This window comes from Bos javanicus, chromosome 1 (assembly GCF_032452875.1).
Source record: "Bos javanicus breed banteng chromosome 1, ARS-OSU_banteng_1.0, whole genome shotgun sequence".
In the NCBI taxonomy this organism is placed as follows: domain Eukaryota; kingdom Metazoa; phylum Chordata; class Mammalia; order Artiodactyla; family Bovidae; genus Bos; species Bos javanicus.
In genome coordinates, this window is record NC_083868.1 from 126,265,107 (window position 1) to 126,291,084 (window position 25,978).

The 25,978-nt window shown below is 39.7% G+C and overlaps 1 protein-coding gene across 3 annotated transcripts in view; it reads right to left on the minus strand.

Moving 5' to 3' along the window:
* Window positions 1–25,978, minus strand: part of PLS1 (plastin 1) — a 127,604-nt gene that overhangs the window by 84,310 nt on the left and 17,316 nt on the right. Inside the window, exon 1 of one of the 3 annotated variants that reach the window (XM_061419575.1) lies at window positions 9,087–9,228. The exons of the other annotated variants lie outside the window; for them this stretch is intronic. The gene's annotated coding sequence lies outside the window, so the exon portion shown is untranslated. Of the gene's footprint in view, window positions 1–9,086; window positions 9,229–25,978 lie in introns of those variants that run through there. 3 annotated transcript variants of the gene reach the window in all.

Below are 25,978 nucleotides of genomic sequence, written 5' to 3' on the forward strand. Positions count from 1 at the left end.
GTTGATCAATAGTAACTTACCATTTACATTCCCTCTTCCCACACCCTCCATCATTTCACTACCACCAGGTGGACTTGAAAGGATTCAAGGTCTTAAAGAGGGGACACCACACGGACTACGGATGAAGTGGAGATTCAGACGCTTCTGCAGACGGCAGCAGAGGGCCAGCCACACCCAGGGACTAAGCAGGAACTGAGGTCCCAGCAGAAGCCAGTGACAGAGAGGCACAGCCCTGAACGAAACTCCTTACGCTCATACCCATGAAATTTCTGAAAACTAAATACCACCCAGGGAAGACAACCGAGTTCAGTTTTAAATGACTGAATTTTACCCTGTACAACTAAAAACGTCTTCCTCTATACGGGTACTGATGACAGAGACTGTGTAGAAAAATAACAACATTTCTTACACAAACAAAATTTTGAGGCTTGGGAATTAATTTTCTGCTACAGAGGTTCTTAACATTAAATATAATACAAGGTAGTATATCATTACATTCCAAAATGAGCCTCAAAGACAAAGATGGTATGGCTAGAATGTAGTGTGTACATACTAAACACCACATCCAAGCAGTTTTTTTAAGCAGGTCTTACGTTTACTTATATAGTTCCATTTCCGGTGTTCTTCAGTCCTTTGTATAGATCCGTATTTCTGTATTGCCATGTGGTATCATTTTCTTTCTGCCTGATGGACTTCCTGTAACATTTCTTATAGTGCAAGTCTGCTGGTGATGGAGTTTTTCAATTTTTACATGTTTGAAAAGTCTAATTCATCTTTGTTCTTGAAATATATTTTTGTTAAGTATGGAATGGTAGGTTAGGGACTTCCCTGGCTGTCCAGTGGTTAAGACTCTATGCTTTCAATGCAGGGGGTGTGGGTTCAATCCCTTGCTGGAGAACTAGAATTCCACATACTGTATAGTGTGACCAAAAAAAAAAAAATTATAGGTCAAAGGTTTTTCTTCCAGTGCTTTAATGATGGTCCTCCACTGTCTTGTATACTTTTGTTTTCAACAAGAAATTTGTATCATCTTTATCTGTCTTCCTCTATATGTCATATGCCTTTGTTCTTTGGTATCTCTTAAGATCATTATCACTGCTTTTGAACAATTTAATTGTAATGTGCTTTGATATAATCTTCCTTACACATCTTTTGCTGGGGTTAATTGAGCTTCTTGGATCTGTAGGATTACACTTTTCATCAAATCTGGAAATTTTTTAACCATGATTTCTTCAAATATTTTTCCTGTTCTCCCTCATCTTTCAGGGACTCTAAATACATGTATATTAGGTGACTGGAACTTGTCTCACAAATCACTGATATTTTAATTTTTTTTTTTTGTAATTCTTTTCTCTATTTTATTCTGGATAGTTTCTAATGCCCTGGCTTCAAAGTCACTATTCTTTTCTTCTACACTGTCTAATCTGCCCTTAAACCAATCTACCATATTGTTCATCTCAGATGTTATAATTTTCTGTCTAGAAGTTCAATATGGGTCTATTAAAATATTTTCCATGTCTCCATATGGAATCTAACAATCCTTTTATTGTCATTGTCTGATAATCATAATACCTGTCTCAGTTTCCAGATCAGTTTTGTTTGATAGACTTCTCTCATTATGGGTCATTATTTTCCTGCTTCTTTGCATGCCTGGTACATTTTGATTGGATGAGACACTGTAAAATTTACTTTGTTGAGTAACTGACATTCTTGCATCCCTATAATTATTCTTAACTTTTTACTGTGATTAAAAAGAATGAACATTAAAACTTCCATTTTAACCACTTTTAAGTTTACAGTTCAGTAAACTAAGTATATTCACATTGTCGTACAACTGATCTTTAAAATTTTTGATCTTGAAAAAGTGAAACTCTATACCTACAAAATATTAGCACTCCCCTCGCCCAAGCCCTTGGCAATTATCTTTCTACTTCCTGTTTTTATGGCTTTGATTAATTTAAATACTTCATATGAATGGAGTCGTATAGTATTTGTCCTTTTGTTATTTCACTTAGCATAATGTCCTTGAGGTTTACCCATGTTGCAGCATGTGACAGGACTTCCTTATTTTTTTAAGGTGCATGTTATTTCATTGTATATATATCACATAGTCTTTATCCATTCACCTCTTGAGGGACATTTGGGTTGCTTCTGTCTCTTGGCTAGTGTAAATAATGTTGCAATGAACATGAAAGTGAAAGTGAAAGTTGCTCAGTCGTGTCCAGCTCTTTGGGACCCCATGGGCTATACAGTCCATGGAATTCTCCAGGCCAGAATACTGGAGTGGGTAGTCTTTCCCTTCTCCAGGGGATCTTCCCAACCTAGGGATCAAACCCAGGTCTCTGACATTGCAGGTTGATTCTTGACCAGCTGAGCCACAAGGGAAGCCCAAGAATACTGGAGGGGGTAGCCTAATCCTTCTTCAGCGGATCTTCCTGACCCAGGAATCCAACTGGGGTCTACTGCATTGCAGGTGGATTCTTTACCAACTGAGCTATCAGGAAAGCCCTGCGATGAACATAGGCGTGCAAATATATCTCTTTGAGGTATTGCTTTAAATTATTTTCAATATACACCCAGAAGTGGGGTTACTGGATCATATGATAATTCTATTTTTTATTTTCTGAGGAAGCATACTGTTTTCCATAATAGCTCCATCATTTTATATTCCCACCAGCAGTGCACAAAGTTTCAATTTCACCACACCCATGACCACACTTGTTCCTTTGATATTAGCCATTCTAATGAGTGTGAGGTGATTTTATGGGTTTAATTTACATTTCTCTTATGAATAGTAATATTGAATATCTTTTTATATGCTTATTGGCCACATGGGTATATTCTTTGGAGAACTGCTAATGCAAGTCCTTTGCTCATTTTTAACAGGGTTATAGGCATACTTCATTTTATTGTGCTTTGCTTTATTGCACTTCACAGATATTGCTTTTTTTTTTTTTTTACACATTGAAGGTTTGTGGCAACCCTTTATTGTCAGATGATTAGCAATTTTTAGCAATAGAGTATTTTTAAAATTAATTATATACATTGGGACATAATGCTATGCACACTTAATAAACTATAGTATAGTATAAACATAACTTCTACGTGCACTGAGAAATTTAAAAATTCATATGACTTACTTTATTGCAATATCTGCTTTCTCATGGTGGTCTGGAACCAAACCCACAATATTTCCAAGGTATGCCTGTACCTTGCAGAAGTCCCCTATATGTTTTATAGGGAAATGATATTAAACTTGTGTCAGCTATATTATTTGCAAATATTTTCTTCCATTCCATAGTTGCCTTTTCTGATGACTGTTTCCTTTGATACACAGAAGTTTTAATGTTTGATGTAGTCCCACCTGTCTACTTTTGCTTTTGTTGTCATATTCAACAAATCATCACCAAATGTAATGTCCTGAAGCTATTCCTCTATGTATTTTTCTAGGAGTTTGGCAATTTTAGGTATTACTTTTAGGTCTTTGATGTACTTTAATTTCTATATATTGTATTAGGAGAGTCTAACTTCATTTTTTCTGCATGTAGATATCCAGTTTTCCTAACACCAGTTATTAAAGAGACTGTCTTCTCCCTGTTGTGTAGTCTTGGGACCCCTATCAAAAATCATTTGGCCAGATACACAAGGGTGAATTCCTGGGCTCTCTATTCTGGCCCATTGGTCTATATTCCAGTATAGTACCATTTTGATTATTATTGTTTTGTAGTAAGTTTTGAAATTGGGAAATGTGAGTCTTACAACCTTGTCCTCCTTTTTCAAGGTTGTTTTGGCTACTTAGTACCCACTGAGATCTCATTTAACTTTTTTTCTTTTTTTTCTATTTCAGAAAAAAAAAAAGAAAGCCCTATAACCACTCTTGATCTTTGTTCTCAAATGCAGAAAAGTCCTTGGGAAGGGTTTGATCCTTTGGAGGTCTTATGTTTAAGCTCTGGTAGGCAGGACAAAGCAGAGTTTAGTCTTGGGCTGTGGTTCCCCAGCAGGAGATGATTATGTTCCCTAGAGGACATCTGGTAATGTCTGGAGACATTTCTGACTCTCATGAGTGAAGAGGTGTTATGGGCATCTAGTGTGTTGAGACCAGAGATGCTCCTAAATACCATACCATGCACAGCAGATCCCCTTGTAACAAAGAGTTACCCAGTGCAAAATTTCCATGGTGCTGAGGCTGAGAAATCATGCTCTAAGGGCTAATGATTCCCCACTATTAATACTAAGGTAAAATGGTTCTGCATATTCTACCCAATACCCTTTTGGACTATTTAAATTTACAAATACTCATTTATATATACATACCTAGGTACATGTATGATTATTTAATGGAGTGATGGCATAGATTTTAAATATTCTTTTAATAGCTACATAAAACAGAAAAGGCAAATGAAAACAATGACGTAACATCCTCAACCCATCAGGCTGCCAAAAATAAAACTGACAGAGACACCACATTCTGGAGAGAATATAAGAGATCAGTTACTCCTGCTGCCATACTGCTCTCCAAAGTAGTATATCTAAAAGAGATGAAGATATGCATATTCTATGACCCACAATTCTACTTCTAGTAATTCATCCCAGAGGAAATCTTGTATAAATAAGTCAAAATATAGGTAAAAGCACACCATTATTTATAGTATCAAAAAACTGGAAACAACCTGAATGTCTATCATCAGAAGACTAGATAATTTTAGAATATTCATTTAGTGAAATACTCCACAACAAGTTAAAATGAAGTAGTTATCTGTATTAATATGAAAAAAATCATGGACACATGTTAAATGAGAAAGCTGTATAGCAGATATTTGTAAAAAGTTTCAAGTACTTTATATTATTAATGAAAAGTGTTCATGGAAAAATAGTAAGATGGACAGAAAGAATAACTAACACATGCCAATTTCAGATGAGGAAAGGGATTAAATGGGAGAGGGCCTTCAATCATATCATTAGTGTTTTATTTCTTACAGAAAATGAAGAGCTGATATATACAAATTGCTGACATTTCTTAAATCAGGGTAGAGAAAATGAGCATATATTATATTATTCTATTCTTCTGCATGCTTTATTTTATAATTAAAATTATTAAATAAAATTTGAACAGAATAATATTACATTAGGGAACATTCTACAACCATATGTATGCAGTGGTCCTGCTTTCCATCTTACTTAATCATCCTTTTTATTTGGTCTTAAGAAAATATAGTAGAAAGCTTGTTTTCAGACTAAATTATATAGCAACTTCTCTAAGCTAACATTTAAATTTGGAAATAAGAGGAAATGCTTAAGAATGTCAGGATTTTGTTTTTCAGTTCAGTTGCTCAGTTGTCCGACTCTTTGTGATCCCAAAGATTGGATCCCAAAGATCACAGCACACCAGGCCTCCCTGTCCATCACCAACTGCCAGAGCCTACCCAAACCCATGTCCATTGAGTCGGTGATGCCCTCCAACCATCTCATCCTCAAAGTTTAAATAAAAAACATCTGGAATGAAAGGCTAAATGATGAATGGGGGTTATAACAGCAGATCTGCGTGGACACAGGAAAGCACAAACATGGAACAGTGTAATTTATTTTTTACAGTTGATATTATGCACACATTAAGAGAATTTACTGCCAGGCACTTGATATAAATTATCTCTAATCCTTAAAACAACCTCCCAAAGTAGTGGTTACATCCATTTTTACTGATAAAGAAACTCAAGCTCTCTAAGGTTAAGAAACTTGTCCAATACCACTCAGCTGGTGAGCACTACAGTCATATAATTCAAACAAGTGACAAGGTCCATGTTTCCACTGTTCCATATAAGGCTGGGCCCAGGAAGGTATGCTGGACCTGCCCCAGGGTAATTTAATCATTCTGCTTACAGAGTTAGTCTGACCCTACCCAACTTCCGCAATCTTGGAAAATTTTACTTAATTCTAGTATCTTAAAATAACTTAAATAGGCTGATTCCATGTTTTTTTGTTTGCATGTTTTAATGTGACAGGTTTTTCCTTAACTCTGTTTATTCAGTTAGTATAAGCATGCCAGGCAAATTTACTAGAGATTTTATTCTTAGCTAATAATAATGACCTCAACTTTGTGAAAGAAAAAATAAGTATGAAACTGATTCTTCATAGTGGCCTAAAAGCAAAGACTAAAGAAAACCACCAACATGTCCCACATGTAAGAGAATTAAGTCTTACACACTTCCTAACTCATAAAGCACTTTCACATATGACCTTCAAGTCTCACATCAACCCAGTGAGTTAAGCAAAACTGAAAATATTATTATCATGATTATATATACATACACACACACTATAATAGTATTGGGTTGACCAAGAAGTTCACTCAGATTTTTCTGCAATATCTTATGGAAAAAGGTTTTTGGCCAACCCAATATTATGTTTCCTCATATTATTTTATTCTCATTTTACATGAGAATAAAACAAGTAAACAGGTAAGGTAAACCTACACAGCCTAGGTCATCCACTGGTGTCAAAGATGGTACTATTTTCATTGTGCCTGGGGCCCAGGCCCATGTTCCATGAGGAGTTGGGGGAGGGAAGGGAGGCTCCCGAGGGAGGGGAGATATATATATCTACACATACACACACACACACACACACATATATATATACACATACACATACAGTGTTACGACTGATTCACACTGCTGTACCACAGAAACCAATACAACATTGTAAGGCAATTTTCCTCCAATTAAAAAATAAAATAAACCATATTGCCCCTTGCATCATATCTGCTAAGGGTATTATAAAATCCTTCTAATTAACAATAAACTTTTTTTAAAAAATCACCTTATTCTTTCAAATTTATTTTTACATGGGCTCTAGTATATATCACATGTACATTAAGTAGCACTTGAATATATTAATAAGTTAAAAATGTATACCTTGAAAGTGTATACATTTTTTTTTTTAACTGATGGGAGTAGAACAATTAAAAAAGCCTATGTTCACCTGAAACGAACCCAACATTGTAAGTCAATTATAGTACATATACAATAAAAATGTAAAGAAAAAAGAAATAGAAAAAAAGCCTAAAGGCCACTACTCCAAGGAAAAAGCACTCAACTTTCTACCTCCGCTGGAATAGATAAAAGGATAATTTCTCTTCATTTGCTCCTACTAGTTAATGACAGCATGGCTTCTATCCTGCAAGGCTGAGAACTAAGTCAGAAACTTTTGGAAGGAAAGAAAAAGAAGGAACTATAGAAACCTCAGTGCTAAAGAAGAATGCCATCAGAAAAGGCCAGCAAACTTTTATCATTCTCAAAGCAATTCAGGCCCAGGCACACTGGATATTAGAGATTAAAATCAGCACTTAGAAGAAAAAAACGGGCATCAGGCAGTCAGTGGAATATATTCAGGAGTTCAAGATGCATGCAGTGCATGCCTAACCCAAATACTGTTCCCTCTTCATCGGCTCGTATTACTTATTACTAGGGTCCTTAGCAATAGGGGCTTTTATAGCATTGACCAGTAAAGCAGCATGAACAGGGACTTTTAAATGGCTAGATAAGGCCGCACCATTAGCAACATTTGTAGCTACACAAAGTAACATAATAAGGGTAATCAAATATCATGCTTTGGGTGGTAAGCTGATCTAAACTGGGGATCATAAAGGAATGTTATCCCCTTCCTCCACAAGAACACAATTGAACACTTGGCTTGTTCATTATGAAAGGACTGGCAGGAGGGCACAGCCTTTGTTGGACTCTGGGCATAATACAGGAAAGAGAATTCAATTCTGGCTCCTGAGAAAGCCTTCAAGAGTTGGTGACTCTTTTTTTTTTTTTTTAAGAATTACGTGGAATTTGTCCATGGCACTCAGTCTCCAGAGTTAATTGGTCATGATGTGTTTGTCTCTCTAGTAAGAGCCAGAGTCACCCTATTCTATGATGACTAAGAATAAACAGTTGACTGCTTCACAGAGCTAAACAGATAAGTCTTAACTTTCTACTTCAGTGTGAGACCTCAGGTCACTGCACAAAGGAAACACACTTAACTTTTTAAAAGCTGGTCTCTCTTTAGAAAACTCAAGAGTCTTTCATTCTCTGGCAATAAGATCGATGCAAATTGCCAGTGATACCAGTATCTAGGTTTCCTCGACATGTATCATTCAAGAGCATCTCAGTGTTACAGGGCTGGGAACTGTACATTTCCTGCTTTACTGAGAAAAAGAGCTAAACCAAGGCAGCTACAGACACCAAGACTATGTGGGGTAAAGATACGTAGATTCTTCAGCCAATTTCAGAAACCATTAAAAAGGCTCACTGAAAGGCAAACTGTTTTTCTAGAATTTGCACACAGTTTATAGGAAGCCCTTTCTGAAAGCCTACAGTCTCTTCTCAAATTCAGTGAAACAGTGAAAATAAGCTTTGAAGCAGAAGCACTATCTCCCAGACTTCAAAATATAGGTAAGCAAAAGTAATGATAAAGAATTAATTTCAAATAAGATGTCTTCCTCAGACTCCAGGTGGATGTATATAATTGTGTCATAGCCCTAGAATCTACAATATCCTCTATTGATATTTGTTTTATATATCTGTAGGAATTCTTTAGGAAAAAAAGAGGAGTTTTGCTTCTACATGACTAAACTATAGACTACAAGTGTTGTTTCATCAGAATGAAAGAATCAGGCTTCAAAGCAATAATACATATACATTCTAGATGACACAAAAAGAGAATATTCAGTCATTTTAGCATTTTCCTAAAATTGCATGTATCTTTCTAAAGGGAAAATTAATGCCAAAACAAAAATTATGAATTTAACTTTTTATCAAACCCTGAATAAACCAGAACAGTCCTTTCTTACCCAACAAATATTGCTTAAGAAAGAAATAATTTTTAAGGCAGAAAGATTAAGAGAATTAAAAATTATGTGACCCTCACATCATGGTCACTGTGCATTGATTATGCAGAGTTACCTAGACTCCCAAAGCAAGAATGCACTAAAACCAACAAACATGAGGAGGTTTATCTCAATTTAACAATCTCATTTTTAAAAAGCACCTCTAGAATCTGAGGCTGTATTTTCCTATTAACATAAGGAAAAATTTGCATACCTGTTTCTGTTGGTGTGATCACCTGAGATTTGGACATCCAAGAGAACAATTCAGAAGATTCAAAATTCAGTCACTTTAAACTATGTCTATTTTCAAATAATCTTCTGTCAAAGTCAGTATCTGACCAAAGAAAACAAGCAACTAACTCCACACTTAAGTATTCTGCCTACTACTATAGATTTCAATCTCAAAAAACAATTGGTCTCAAGCAGTAAGGTCAATTTGCATTGGGTGTGGTTTGGAACTATAAAAAAAAAAAAAGGCAAAAATGTGAATGTCATCATCTTATCTGTTTGATTATGACTGTACAGCTTAAAATGTACCACGATATTCACCATATACATATTTAAGTACATATATATGTCAGGATACTCACCTTTTAGATTCTACTAAACAGGTAGAAGAAGGAAGAAGTTCCTACGACATGGGACTGTCTGCCCTATGAGGTCTTACATGAATTTTATAAATATTCCTTTGCCACTGTAGCTTTCCTTCCCCATGTGAAAAATCATTAAGATTTCACATACACTGAGATTCATAAAATGATAAGGAAACTGTGTTAAACTTTAAAAATTGAAACAACAACAAAACCCTACAGCCTACTGAGTTTTTTTAAAAAAATATAGTCACTGGACTAACTTCAATCAAATGTACAGCATTATCTTTGAAGAGTAAATAGAAACATTACATAGAATGAAACAGTGTTAAAGCTGGAAAGTGCCCTCAAGGGTTATAATTCAACTCTACTTTTTAAGTGAGCGAAAGTTTACTCATAAAGTCTATAATACATTTTCACTAAATGGTTAGTTCTCTGAAGACAAAGTCTGAAACACCTTTTATGATGGCTCCATAAAAGTAAAGAATGGAGCAAAACTGCTTCATAAAGTGAAAGAAAAAGTTATGTTACAAGCCAGTTTTTAAAAAGAAAGTACCTACTGTATGATTCCATTTATATGAAATTTTAGAAAACGCAAACTAATTGATGGTAACAGAAGGTAGATCAATAGTTGCCTGGAACAGGGGAGGAAGGAGGGATGGACTGCAAAGGGACAGGAGGAAACTTTAAGGAGTGATGAAAATGTTCTGCATCGTGACTGTGCTGATGATTTTAAGGGTGTATGCTGCTGCTGCTGCTAAGTCGCTTCAGTCGTGTCCAACTCTGTGCGACCCCATAGATGGCAGCTCACCAGGCTCCCCCGTCCCTGGGATTCTCCAGGCAAGAACACTGGAGTGGGTTGCCATTTCTTTCTCCAATGCATGAAAGTGAAAAGTGAAAGTGAAGTCGCTCTGTCGTGCCCGACTCTTAGCAACCCCATGGACTGCAGCCTTCCAGGCTCCTCCGTCCATGGGATTTTCCAGACAAGAGTACTGGAGTGGGGTGTATACTCTGTCACAACACACCAAGGACTTCCCTGGGGGTCCAGTGATTGGGGATCCGCATGCTAGTGAGGGGGTTGTGGGGGGGGGGTATGTGGTTGCATGCTCAGTCGTGTCCAACTCTCTGCGTTTCCATGGACTGTAGCCCATCAGGCTGCTCTGTCCATGGAATTTTCCAGGAAGGAATACTGGAGTGGGTTGCCATTTCCTTCTCCAGGGGATCTTCCCAACCCAGGGATCAAACCTGCGCCTCTTGTGTCTCCTGCATTAGCAGTGGATTCTTTACCATTGCGCCACCTGGGACCCTAGTGCGGGGGACATGGGTTTAATCCCTGGTCGGGGAAGATTCCACATGTCACAGAACAGGGCAGATGAGCCCCTATGCCACAACTACTGAAACCAGTGTACTCTAGAGCCTGTGAGCCACAACAAGAGAAGCCACAACAATGAGAAGTCCACGCAACACCTAGAGAGGAGACCCCTGCTCACTGTGACTAGAGAAAGCCTGCTTGCAGCAATGAAGATCCAGCACATCCAAAAAGAAAAAGCCCACTTTAAATGGGTACAGCCCATTACACCTAACTTACCCTTCAATGATGGCTAAAAATACACATACATAGATTTAAATATTTGAAAGGTACCTGTAATGAAGAAAGGCTTTCTCTTGCTCTGTATGGCCACAAGATGGTAGAACTAGATCCATCAAGCCGAAATACCAAGAAACAAATTCCATATCAACATAAGGAAACATATCCTAGCCAAGTGCTCCACAACCAACCTGGGCTGTCTCTGGAACATTGGGGGTCTCCTCACTGAGTCTGCTCCAATTTAGGCTCAAAGTACATTTTGGGCAGATGTTGTTGTTTTGGGGTTTCTTACATAGAAAATTGGATGAAGTGACCATTAAAGTTTTTTGCACTGAAAGTTCCATTATTTCAAGGATGATTATTCATGAATAGATGTTTGTGACCCTGTGGCTGTGGTGTGGAATTCTGCCCACCTCTTGACTAGGCCATTTATTTGCCATGTCTTATTTCCCCCAAAGACTTTACTTCTCAGGAGAAGTCATTATCCGCCCAACACATCCTCTTAAAAAAAAAAAAAGAATTCTGTGTATTTTCTGATTTTTGAAAAGAAATCTATAAAATGAAATATTTGTAAAATGAAAAAATTTAAGTTGCACTCAAGCACACTATTTAGAAACAACTAGAACCAATGGATAGCTCCTCTAGGCCCTCCTGCGCCCGTGCAGCCACCGCTCCTTGGACGTGGGGTTGCTCCTCCCGGCCGCCGCCCTGGCCTCGGGCATGGGGTAGCTCTTCCCGACCACCGCCCCTGGCCTCGGGCTTGGGGGTGTGGGGTTGCTCCTTAGGGCTACTGCCCCTGACCTCAGACACAGGCTTCAGCAATACGTGAACCGTGAACTTTGTGATGTTCAAGCTGGTTTTAGAAAAGGCAGAGGAACCAGAGATCGAATTGTCAACATCCGCTGGATCATGGAAAAAGCAAGAGAATTCCAGAAAAACATCTATTTCTGCTTTATTGATTATGCCAAAGCCTTGGACTGTGTGGATCACAATAAACTGCGGAAAATTCTGGAAGAGATGGGAATACCAGACCACCTGACCTGCCTCTTGAGAAACCTATATGCAGGTCAGGAAGCAACAGTTAGAACTGGACATGGAACAACAGACTGGTTCCAAATAGGAAAAGGAGTACGTCAAGGCTGTATATTGTCACCCTGTTTATTTAACTTATATGCAGAGTACATCATGAGAAACGCTGGCCTGGAAGAAACACAAGCTGGAATCAAGATTGCCGGGAGAAATATCAATAACCTCAGATATGCAGATGACACCCACCCTTATGGCAGAAAGTGAAGAGGAACTCAAAAGCCTCTTGATGAAAGTGAAAGAGGAGACTGAAAAAGTTGGCTTAAAGCTCAACATTCAGAAAACAAAGATCATGGCATCTGGTCCCATCACTTCATGGGAAATAGATGGGGAAACAGTGTCAGACTTTATTTTGGGGGGCTCCAAAATCACTGCAGATGGTGACTGCAGCCATGAAATTAAAAGACGCTTACTCCTTGGAAGGAAAGTTATGACCAACCTAGACAGCATATTGAAAAGCAGAGACATTCCTTTGCCAACAAAGGTCCGTCTAGTCAAGGCTATGGTTTTTCCTGTGGTCATGTATGGATGTGAGAGTTGGACTGTGAAGAAGGCTGAGCGCCGAAGAATTGATGCTTTTAAACTGTGGTGTTGGAGGAGACTCTTGAGAGTCCCTTGGACTGTAAGGAGATCCAACCAGTCCATTCTGAAGGGGATCAGCCCTGGGATTTCTTTGGAAGGAATGATGCTAAAGCTGAAACTCCAGTACTTTGGCCACCTCATGCAAAGAGTTGACTCATTGGAAAAGACTCTGATGCTGGGAGGGATTGGGGGCAGGAAGAGAAGGGGACAACAGAGGATGAGATGGCTGGATGGCATCACTGACTTGATGGACATGAGTCTGAGTGAACTCCGGGAGTTGGTGATGGACAGGGAGGCCTGGTGTGCTGCGATCCATGGGGTCGCAAAGAGTCGGACACAACTGAGTGACTGAACTGAACTGAGAGCCAATGGGTTATGAATTTCCAGTCTTTTGTCTACACACATGTGCAAGGATGCATCTTTTTTTTTACAAAGTTCGTATATTTCAGTACATAGTTAATTCTATTAAGAAGTTTTCCATATAGTTAAGCATTTTTTTGAAACGTGCCTTTACGGCTTCATAAGGGTCCACATCATGACTATACCATGATTTATTTAAGCACTCATGTTGGTTAGGCAAGGTTGTTCCCAATGTTTTACATTTAGAAATAATGTTTTGACATCCTTTAACACAGAGAATGAATAGGGAATAAGAGAACTACAGCCCTGAATCCAACTTTTCTAACATTTTATCCATTTCATTTTGCTACAAGAAATTTCACTTTACACTCAGCTAAGAAAGTGTTGTGGTAGACAGTTAAAATATGTGGTATGGGGACTGCCACCTTTACTGACAACAGTTTCTTTTTTTGTTTTTGAGTACACTACTATGAACCTCAACCAAAGTTCCAGAGAAAATATAAAATATACTAATTTGATCTCAATAAAAAAAATATGTAGAAACGGATGTGGTGCCAAGTCATCAATCAGGGTCAAGTGCCTGGTACAGTTTTAACAACTTGTGAGTATTCGAGGCAAAGGGGTTGTTTGAACCCTTAAAATATTCAATAAATATTGAGAAATAATCTGACTCAAAGTTGCTTTTTAACTCAAACTATCAAATAAAGCAAGAATATTTAGAAAAGAATTTACCATTTTGTGCTTAAATGCACATTCAGGGCAGGAGAGATTTTTTTAAATCTCTGTAAACCCACATGGGGCTTCACGTGGCTCAGGGATAAAGAACCTGCCTGCCAATGCAGAAGACTGAGTTTGATCCCTGGGTTGGGAAGATCCTCTAGAGAAGGGAATGGTAACCCACTCTAGTATTCTTGCCTGGAGAATTCCATGGACAGAGGAGACTGGCAGGCTACAGTATATGGGGTTGCAAAGAGTTGGACACAACTTGGCAACTAAACAACAACAACAAACCCACATACCTTTGCTTGGGAATTTGTTCAAAAGAAGTATTTTTACCACAATTATATGAATTTTTCTCTATTTTAAAAACAGTCCATTTCTCAAACTTCTAAAGCATCAGGGTAGTGATTACCCTTGACAGTAGTAACCACTAAAAGGAAGCAGAAAGGTTTCTGGGGTGCTGGTAACAATTCTGGTTTCTTGATATAGACGCTGATTTCATGGGAGTATCATTTTGTAAAAATTCATCGTTACACATTTACCATATGTGTATTTTTCTGCACACATATATCATTGAATATTCAAAAACAGACCCCCTTTGTAGTCTATTCTCTTACCCCCAATATACTGCTAAGTACTGACTGAACATGATTTAATATATTCAGTAAAGGAGAATTGGAAACTTCATCTCTAACAATCCCAGTTTTCCTCACCTACTCTTGACATTCTTAGCAATGTTCTCTTTGTTAACAACATTGTAAGGAAACAGTAAGTACGCACATCTTGCAGAATTGGGGTGTACAGACAATACAATTGCAACTGTTTAAGTTTTACTTCTTCAAATCCATAAGTAGTTTTGGGTACCGACTATGTCCAAGACATGACAGGCTTTTTCAGTGCTGAACAGGAACTTATGGAGGAAGATATCCAGAGAAGAACTCAAAAAAAGCCTTCGAAAGACTGGGAGATAACATGGATTCTTTTTATCATTTGAATTCAGCAACTGGGAAAAATGACTAGATATACTTTTCAGCACCTTGGAAAGTGTTTCTTAGAATGAGTAGGTATCAAAATTTGCCATAAATATGTACTGTTACAGATAAATGGGCAAAAAGCTAGAAGGGCAAACTAGGAAATCAGTAGGGTACAATCAAAACTGCAGAAGCCTGAGAGTGAGTGGAATCAGTGGCCAAATGAAAGCCAATATCCTGGCTGAATGTCTGTGCCTATTTCACATCATCACCATTTTTTTCTGACTCTTAATGACCAGAAAAGCAGGCATTACCTCCTTTGTAACACACAGAGATAAGTGATGCTGCAGCTCTGCTTGACTGGACAAAAGTCCTGAAACATCCTTTCCCAAATTACTTGCATTAGAATCTGACCTTGAGATGATTTCAATTGAGAAAACGATCCAGTTCAGTCACATTTTTCTCCTGTGCATCAACATTAATGCCTGAAGCCCCGGTGTCAATGACAACTCCTACTGTCTTATTTGTCAGACAAAGGCAGACAATATGTCTGTGACAGGCAGAATAATACTCCCCCAAAGAGGCCCATTGTTAGTGGTAAAGAACTCACCTGCCAATGCAGGAGACATAAGAGACCCGGGTTCAAGTCTGGATTTGGGAGATCCCTTGGAGGAGAGCATGGCAACCCACTCCAGTATTCTTGTCTGGAGAATCCCATGGACAAAGGAGCCTGGTGGGCTATGGTCCATAGGATGGCAAAGAGACAGACACAACTGAAGTGACGGAGCACACACACAAAGAGGCCCACACCCTAATCCCCAGAACCTGTGAACTTGTTATCCTACATGGCAACATGTAACTCAGCAGAAGTGACTAAGGATATGCATGGGTTTTGGGAAAGGGTTGAGTATCTTGGATTATGTAGATAGGGCCAATCTAATCACCTGAATCATTAACAGCAGAGAACTTTCCCCTGCTGGGCTGAGAGAAGAAATAGGAAAAGGTGGAACAACTTCAATGAGTAAGAAGGGCTGCTGCCAGCTTTGAAAATGGAGGAAACAGATCACAGCCGAGGAATGCAGGTGGCTTCTAGACGCTGGGAATGGCCTTCAGTTTACATCCTGTAGAAAAACGGGGTTCTCAGGCTCACCACCTCAAGAAACTGAATTCCGCCAATACTCCGAATGAGCCATGGAAAGGATCTTCCTCTAGGGCCTCCATAGAGGAACACAGTATCTCCTGACTGCTCTTTGATGTTAGCCCAACGAGACCCATATTGGACTTCTGATCTACAGAACTATAAGATAATAAATTTGTGTTGTTTAAACTACTGAATGTGTGATATTCTGTTACAAGAGCAACAGAAAACTAAAACAAGCTTAGGCAGTTTTGTTCTTATCACCTAGGCCTTGGATTGTCCACAAGAGAGAACAGTTAGCATTTGGGGGAAGCAGAGCGAAAGGAAGAATATATTTGGGGATAAGGGCCAACATCAGCTTTACAATTCTCCTAAAATTTTCCCTCCAGTAGGATATACACACCCACATATTGAAAGTCAAATATTCATGTTAGCCACTTAAAGAGAAAAACACAACAAAAATTCAAATATTCAATATTCTGCCAATAATGGTGAACAGAAATGCCTATCTGAATCCTACTGGAGCTTGGAGATCCCTGCAGTAAACATTAAGCGCTACCCAGCAATTCAACATGATGGTTCTCATCAGCAGTCACAGGAACAACCAGTGGAGCTTATAGTAAATGCAGATTCCTGGATCTCCTCTCCAGAGATACTTATTCTGAAGTTTTAGAGTAGGGCCCAATAATCTGGATAGAATCAAAATGAAGAATTTCTGAATTTTATCATCTAACAAATGACTAATGTTGCTAAAACATTATCTACTTCTCCCACCAACCAGTGGCTAAGTCGCTTCAGTCGTGTCCAACTCTGTGCGACCCCATAGATGGCAGCCCACCAGGCTCCCCCATCCCTGGGATTCTCCAGGCAAGAATACTGGAGTGGGTGTCCATTTCCTTCTCCAATGCATGAAAGTGAAAAGTGAAAGTGAAATCGCTCAGTCCTGTCTGACTCTTAGCGACCCCATGGACTGCAGCCTACCAGGCTCCTCCGTCCATGGGATTTTCCAGGCAAGAGTACTGGAGTGGGTTGCCACTGCCTTCTCTGCACCAACCACTGGAGACCTCTGCTATTCTGACCAAAGCCCAAAATGCAATTCATATTGGGAGTTAGCCCAGGAGCTGGCCTATCTAGTAGACAAGAAGGCTAAGAATATAACTTTGATATAAACAAACCTGGATTTGATTCTGCTTTAACTTCTTAGGAAGGGAGTGTTTTGAGTGTTTGGGGAAAGTCACTTAAGTTCTCTGTGGCTCAGTTGTCTCATTTGTACAAAGGGAATGATCTACCTACCCACAGCGTTGTGGCAACAGGTTGAACACAGTTCTTGGGAACAAACAACTATTCAGTTCATGTGATTTTAACACCACCATAATTCCATTTCCAGATGAAACCAAAGCAAAATATTTATAAGCAGAGGTAGTTCAAATTTTTTAGCAATTTTCATTCCTGGAACAGTATCTAGAAAGATTAAATATATAATGGAAACAAGCTTCCCCTTTAGACTGGCTGTGTTTACAAGAGGTTGTGTTGTGGAGAAAATAAAGGAAACCATGATATCTCTATCTCATTGAGGTTGTATATACCCAAGGAGGCATAATTTCATACCAAGCCTCTAGAAAGGTGGGATGAAGCCAAAAGACATCTTCCCCAAGTACAAGCATTTGAGAAATGTATCTTTTTTTTTCAGGCTTCCCAGGTGGCACAGTGGGTACAAAATCTGCCTGCTAATTCAGGAGATGGGTTCAATCCCTGGGTCAGAAAGATCCTCTGGAGAAAGAAATGGCAACCCACTCCAGTATTCTTGCCTGGAAAATCCCAAGAACAAGGGAGCCTGGCCGGCCACAGTCCATGGGGTTGCAAATAGTCAGACACGATTTAGTGACTAAGCACGCATGCACACATGTCTCTGTTTTCAACCTTAGAATATGAAACGCTGACTCTATGGATGGTTGAGAGCAGTTCTGGTCGTCACTGAACATTTAGTGGCTGATTTGAAGACTGCAGAGAGTGAAAATGAATTTCCTGCTCAAGGTTATAGAACAAGTCATAGAATTTCAACTGCCAGGTGAATGTGAAGGACATAAATAATCATGTCACTGAATGATACACGTTTCAATAACATGAAAATGAATAGGCACAAATAGGAAGCAAACAGCTCAGCACCGTTGAGTCTGTGCAGATGACCAATGATTCTACCACAGCCAATTGGCCTGGAGTTGGGGTCACAACTAGAAAAATAAATCAGACTAAAAACTAAATTAGTAAAATACAAAATAAATGATGATCTAACTGTAAAGAATGATGCTGGAAGCAACAGAATACCTATTTATTACTTTCCGTTTATATCTTTTAGTGTTCTTTCCTCTCTGCTTGTGTATATTACTTCATCATTCCCTTTCCACTCTTTTTTCCTTTATAGAAAAGGTAGGGAGTGTTAACAGATAATAAAAGGGCATCTGAGGATTTCCCTGGCGGTCCAATGGCTAAGACTCGTCACTTCTAACGCAGGGGGCCTGGTCAGGGAACTAGATCCCACGTGCCACAACTAGAGTTTCACACACAACTAAAGATCCCATGTGGCACAGCTAAGACCCAGCACGGCCAAATAAATAAACAAGTAACTGGCTTCCCAGGTGGCTCGGTGGTAAAGAATCCGCCTGCCAATGCAAGAGACGCGAGTTTGATCCCTGGGTGGAAAAGATCTCCTGGAGAAGAGAATGGCAGCCCACTCCAGTATTCTTGCCTGGGAAATCCCATGGACAGAGGAGCCTGGTGGGCTAAAGTCCATGGGGTCGCAAAGAGTCAGACACGACTGAGCACACATGCACGCACGCAAACAAATATTTTTAAAAGCTTTCAGATCTCTGCAAAAAGTAAAGGGGCATCTGAAGAAAATCCTCCTGTTCTCATCTGCTGGTCCTTCTCAGACTACAGTCCTCCACAGAGGGTGCTCAGTCGCTCAGTTGCGTCCGACTGTTTTGAGGCCCCAGGTTCCTCTGTTCATGGAATTTCCCAGGCCAGAATACTGAAATGGGTTACCATTTCTTTCTCTAAGGGATCTTTCTGATTCAGAGATTGAACTCATGTCTCTTGGTTGGCAGGCAGATTCTTGAGCCACCAGGAAAGTCCCAGTCCTCCACAGAGGGCAGGATTAACTGTTGGGGGAAACCCACGTATGGCATCTTTGTTTCCATGAGGGCCAATTGTTAAAGCAGGACTTGTGGCCTCTTTCTCTGTACTTCTTTATTACGCTCCTCTGAAGAAGGAAAAATGATTTCTCTTATTCATGAGAAGGTAAGTGTCTTGGGTCCCCTGAACCTCCTAGCTCCACTGCAATGATTCTCAAACTTTAATTGCAAGAGAATAAGGAGGGCTAAGTAAAACACAGACTCTTGGGCCCTACTCCCTGGAGTCTCTCATGGGTCAGAGACCACAAAACTGCATTTCTAACAACTTTTAGGTAATGCAGAGGCTGGTCACCTAAGGACAACACTTTGAGAACCACTGCTGTAGTGAACGGGGCTAGTGTTCCACACCACTGTCCTCATGTGGCTTGCCCCTTCCCTCTTTAGCCAGAGTTTGTCCTCAGGACTTGACTCTCCTCTGCCTCCACATGATAAGCAACCCAGAGGCCTTTTCAGTAGGTGTGCCTGGAATGGAATGGGTAGAAGTTAAAATTCTGGAAGGAAAGGTATTTGGCCCCAGGCCCGGACTGTCATCCTGATCCAGCTCCACCAGTGAAAACTCTATAAAAGGCCTCTATCAGTTTCTCAATCAGTTCTGAGAATAAAGAGAAGAGTCTGAATTATCAGCCTCCTCAATCCAAGAGCATCCAGGATAACAATCATAGGAATGACAGGGAATAGGACGAGGAATTCCAAAGGCTGTAGCCTCAATCTGGAAGCAGAGTGACCCTGTCTTGTCTGAGTCATAATGCTGAAGCCATGTCACATCAACTGTGTATATAATAAATAAAGGAATAACATTCCTGTGAGCTTCTCTGGTGGCTCAGATACTAAAGAATCTGCCTGGGTTCTATCCCTGGGGTGGGAAGATCCCCTGGAGAAGGGAATGGCTATCCACTCCAGTATTCTTGCCTGGAGAATCCCATGGACAGAGAAGTCTGGTGGGCTACAGTCCATGGGGTCTGAAAGAGTCAGACACAACTGAGCAACTAACACATACACACATGTTCCTGCTCTTGGAGAACAGAGTTGTTGCCCAAGCAATGTAGATGGAGACGAGAAGATACAAGACCTTCATGAAATTCAGCCTAGATTACTGCTCTGGGTCAATGATCGACAACCATCCAGACCAGGTTGGCTGGCTTAACAACTCCCTCCTCACCCACAGCTAAGACAAGCCCTTGAGCTGTTCTTTAGCTCCCTGGACATCTCTCAGCCACCCTCTCAAGCCTTGCTCCATCCTTGGGCCTGGCAGCTCTGCTCTGTGCCATGTTTTGTCCACCCGCCCAGATCCTGCAGAGATGCATTTGCGTCTCAGTTCTCAGAGGCAGCCTGGTTTCAAACCCTGTGGTGTAACCAGCCTTGCCCCACCTCTATTCAGTTGCACTCAGCTCCTGAAGTCCCCAGCTGAGTTCAACATCCCCATTCCCTTCTTCTCCAGGAGGGAAATCTGGATTCAGGAAATCTGGAAGCACAAGGTTTTCCTTCAGATGAGCAGAAAAATTACAACACAACCTTGTCAGCCAAACAAAAAAGAGGGAAGAGGGTGAAACTCAAGCCAGGTCTTCTTTTCTACGGCCTCCATGCTCTGGTGCACTCATCTCAGGGCTCTTATAACATTTTCACCAAACTGAGAGGCCCCTCCTGGCTGCCAAAGGGTACTGTGGGCCAAATCCTGCCTGGACATGTGTCCTCTGTGGCTCACTGAGTATTTGTTAAATTTTGGAGCAAATATATAAAAATGAGAAGATAAACATAAAATTCAGATTTCTATTTTCTCTTTTCAGATCAGAACAACTGGCAATAGTTAGCCCACATTTTCACACGGTAACACTGAACTAGGCCAGTGACAATCATGCCCTTTAGACAAGGGGTAAAGTTGACCATCAGCCTTACATCCCCCACCATCCCCATTCTCCCACAGCCTTTCTCCCACAGAACATACACGAACCAACAGTGACTAAGCGCAGGTCTACAACCTGCTGCTGTTAACTTCCGCAGATATCCCTGAGGAAGGGATATTCAAATCAAATTACTATGATCATGAGAGAAAGAAACATTATTTTTTTTCTCTTCACTTGGTGGTTGCTTCCATTCTCAGTCATGAAGCTGTAATTACAGGAATTATGAACAAATGGGCAAATGCTTACTCCAGAGTGGCCCAGATTCACGAAGGGTGAGGAGAGAGAGAGAGAGAGGGTGAAGAGACTCAAAATAAAACGGCATGCCTAGGACTTCCCCACTCCCAGTGCAGGGGGCCTGGGTTCAATTCCTGCTCAGGAAACTAGATTCCATATGCCAAAACTAAGACTTGGGGTAGTCAAATATATTTTTAAAAGGCAATCCCTCTTCCAGCATCTCAAGGTCTTTAAAAGATGAGGACTCAAAAAGAAAAAGTAGCTATTTCCTTTATTGTTACAAGACAAAATATCCATAATCTGAAGTCACCAGATATAGAACTTTATGGTCCACTTACTTATATATAAAGCAAATTAAAGTTTGTTTTCAGAAAGACCCTGTCACCTGCTGGCCCTTTTTATTTAGCAATAAGCTAGACCACAAAAAACTTAGAGAATTATTAATTAAGAAATAATCACTGTGCAATAAAAGTGTACAAAGATCTTTCCTTGTCTCGAATCACCTGTTACTGGCATGCACCATGAGCTGGCTGAAAGCATTGCTGTACTACCACCAAATGACACAGTGCTGTAGCCAGAAACTCACCCCAGAGGGGTACAAGTTAGGGTACCTTTGGAATTCCTGGTCTTTGCCCATAAGATTAGATGAATGAGTCAGTGTCAAGGTAAATGTTTGATTTCCAGAATGCTTCCTGCTCTTTCTCACCTCTTTCCCTCTAAGGCCAGCACTTGAATGGGAAAATATAATGTGTCCAGCCTACTTCTCAGAAACTTCCCAGGACAAGAATAGATTTTATAGTCTTTTTTCTCCTGGATCAACATAAAGCTGGTCCAAAAGTAAATGAGGGAAATGGTCAATGGCCCACTAGGAATCTTTCACAGGTTATGTTCCCTTGAGACCTAACCTTTTCTACTGATCCAGCTTCAGAAGCAATGAAAGTAGGGCGAAGGCTGTATCTGTAGTGGAATGGGCCACTGGAATGACTAGCAATGATCACTTTGGAATATGATTTGCAGGTTACAAAGTGCTTCCACCTAGAGTGTCACAAACAAGAGAGTATTTTCCAAATGTATATACAAATATAAAGTATCCATACTATGATATTTGAGGTGGACATGATGCATCATACTATTGTAAATCCAACCCTGCCCTGATTCTCAGTGATAATTCAGGAAAGAGGAAGTTCTCAGCACACTGAGAGTCAAAGTTGATTATCTTCGCTCATGGACAGACACAAATTAAAATTAAATTAGTGAAAAACTATTAGAACACTTGCTTCCTAAATGTTTCCTTTTATATGCTTGCTTCTCAGAAAAAAATAATATTTAATCTTTATTCACCACTTCTATTTTCTTATATAAAACTTAAAGACAAAGTTTAACTACTTTCATGCATATATTTCAGTACCCAGAAAGTTGTAATTTATCACTAGGATCCTTGATTCTGGAGTCAGAATTCTGAAGAATTTATTCTCCACTTCCTATGAACTACATCACCTCAGGTGAGTCCTTCTGAGTTTTGGTCTTCATAGCCAAAAAATGAAGATGGTGATAATTTCAACTTCATAGAGTTCTGGGAAGGATTAATTAAAATAAACAGCAAAGGGCTTAGAAAAGGGTCTGATGTATAGTAGAGTGCCCAGTAGATACTAGCTATTATTTTACATATTGGTGATTCATGGCGTTAGTGGAATGTGGAACCCTGTACCAAGGGTCACAGGTGTGGAGCCTTGTACCAAGGTCACAGGATAAAAATCTCTGGAACTGACCAAACCCCACAGTAATTGTTGCCACAAGCCTCCAGATCTAAACTGGCCAGTTCACTGACCCCATATTAGGTAAAATACCTCCCTATTATCCACCCTATAGCATCCTAACGAATTGCCTAATGTCACCATTCCAGTAGGAATTTTCTCTGTCTTGAGACTATAAAAATTGGCTGCTACCCTGTGAAAGGGTTTGGCTCTCCCTTGAGAGAGCGACTTCCATTCTAATAAACTTTATTCTCCTTCCATTCTGCCTCATGTCTGGAAATTCTTTACCAACCCACACACTGACCACAACAGTCCTCAAAAGTAATACAGTTGTGAACACACTTGTATATTATGTGTACATGGATGTGTATATGGAAAAATCATCTCAATTTGCATAAATATTTTCTGCAAATATCAGAAAATTATTATTGGAAAGTCTCCCAATAACTGATTTATTAAGTAAAGGCCTGGATGAAGTTAATTATCTTTAAACACTGAACTTGAATAATGTAAGTAATCATTAAGGTAGTTCCCTATCTATTTGTGAGAAGAAATTCATACAGAGCTTTATAACTAAATTCAAATACTTACATGGATTCGTTATTAGAGATTTGTTTTAAAAAAAAAAAGAAGAAGAAGAAAAGCTAGTTCTAAACCAGGGATCAACAAAGTCAGCTGGAAGGCCAAATCTGGCCAACTGCCTATTTGTATACTACCTGTGAACTAAGAATGGTTTTTACATTTTTCAATAGATTTTTTAAAAAATCAAAAGGATAGGGACTTCCCTGGTGGTCCAGTGGCTAAGACTCTGCACTCCCAATGCAAGGGGCCCAAGTTCAACCCCTGGTCAGGGACCCAGATCCCACATGCCTCAATGAAAAGCCTGCATGCAGCAATTAAGATCCAGTGCAATCAAATAAATACATAATTTTTTCAAAAGAATTATTATTATTGAATTATTCTTTCAAAAGAATAATAGTTTGTGACATGTGACAGTTAAAAATCAAAATGTGAGTGCCTACAAATAAAGTTCACTGGAACACAGACAAGCTCATTCACTTACATCCTGTCTACAACAGCTTTTGAGCAGAATTAGGTAGTCGAGACAGAGACCATAACCCAGATAAGTACTTATTATCTGTCCCTTTACAGAGTTTGCCAACCTTTGGTCTAGACTGCTGTTTCTATGAGGGCAGAGGCTGTGGGGCCTAGCTCAGTGCCTGGCCCAGACTGTGTTCAGTAAACATTTGATGAGTGAACATGGTGTCAACATAAAGAGCCTGAGGTGGGGCTCTCCTGTGTGCCTAAGAGCTGTTCTCAAACAACAGAGAACCATTTTCAGACAGAGAACAAGAGGGGCTGCTCCAATCTATGCAGCCCAGCTAGGGTCTTTTTTTTTTTTTTTTTGCTGTTTTTTTGTTTTAAAAATGTTTATTGCACAGAATTCAAGGAATTCCCAAGTGCACTCACATTTTTTTTTAATCAACATGCTTTTTAAAGTTAGTTTGAAAAAAAAAAGATAATAAAGTTAGTTTGTTGTGCATGGTGACACCTTTCCCCAGAATAGCCCCAACCTGAGGACTCCCTTTTAATGAGGAAATTTTTTTAACTTTTTAAAATTTATTTATTCTTTATTTTTGGCTCTGCTGGGTCTTCACTGCTGCACGGGCTTTTCTCTTGTTGCAGAGCATGGGCTCAGGGCACACACGCTTCAGTAGCTGTGGGAGGTGAGCTTCCGTAGTCACAGTTCCTGGGTTCTGGAGCACAGACCCACTAGTTGTGGCACACGGGCTCAGCTGCTCCACAGCATGCAGGATCTTCCCTCACCAGATAGCGAACCCATGTTTCCTGCACTGGCAGGCAGATTCTTTAGCACTGAGCCACCAGAGAAGCCTGAGGAAACTTTTAACAGACATGAATAAGTTAAAACCACGGAGTTTTCTAGATCCTCTTAAACATTATCCCCAAGGATCAGCTAGGGTCTTTTGATATCCTAGCTAATTCTAGCAGTAGAATTTTAGGGTACAATGGAGAATGGGGAAAGGGTAGATCATAGTGAAAGTGAAAGTGTTAGTCACTCAGTCGTGTCTGACTCTGTGACCCCACGGATTATAGCCCACCAGGCTCCTCTGTCCATGGAATTCTCCAGGCAAGAGTACTGGAGTGGGTTGCCATTCCCTTCTCCAGGGGATCTTCCTGACCCAGGAATTGAACCTGGGTCTCCTGTATTGCAGGCAGATTCTTAATCTGAGCCAGCTAATTCTAGTGGTAGAATTTTAGGCCACAATGGAGAATGGGGAAAGGGCAGATCATAAGGACAAAATAAACAGGAGTTCTGCATTTACCAGCAGTATATTTTTAATAAAAAATGGCATCACAAAAGCGCAACCAAAGAGAATTAATTTGGGAAGAAAACATATACCTAAAAAAAAAAAAAAAATCTATGACCTCAGGCCTTAGCTCACCACAAGCCTTATTTCTAGATACAGCTGCTAAAGAGGTCTGCAAAGTCTTAAGTTGCGTACATATGAGTATGGGTCCAAATCACAGTAAATATTGGGTCTCGTTGTAATTAGTGCTAGTTAAGACAACAAACAGAGTGCCACCTTTAATGTAACGAGGCTCTTTGTAAGCTAGTTTAGTGACGATCCCGTTTCTAGAAGAGATCTATCAGCATGGTGATGGTCTAATCTAAGTACCATATCCAACAAGGCAAATTGATAAAACTGCAAAGTATTTACCAAGGTGATGAAATCACAGTCCTCAGTCTGAATTAATCTAATTCAGGAAAAACACTTGGGACACCTCACCAAATACAACTTTGATCATCAGCACCATCACTTGAAGAATTACAATATGAAAGAAGTACACTTTAATGATATCCCCTTAGAAGATGCAGCCTTACTAGTCTATTACTAGAAGATACTAGCCAAATGGTATCAAGTCACCTAATTGGCCATACCTAAGTTATCTGGCCAGAGAAGGCAATGG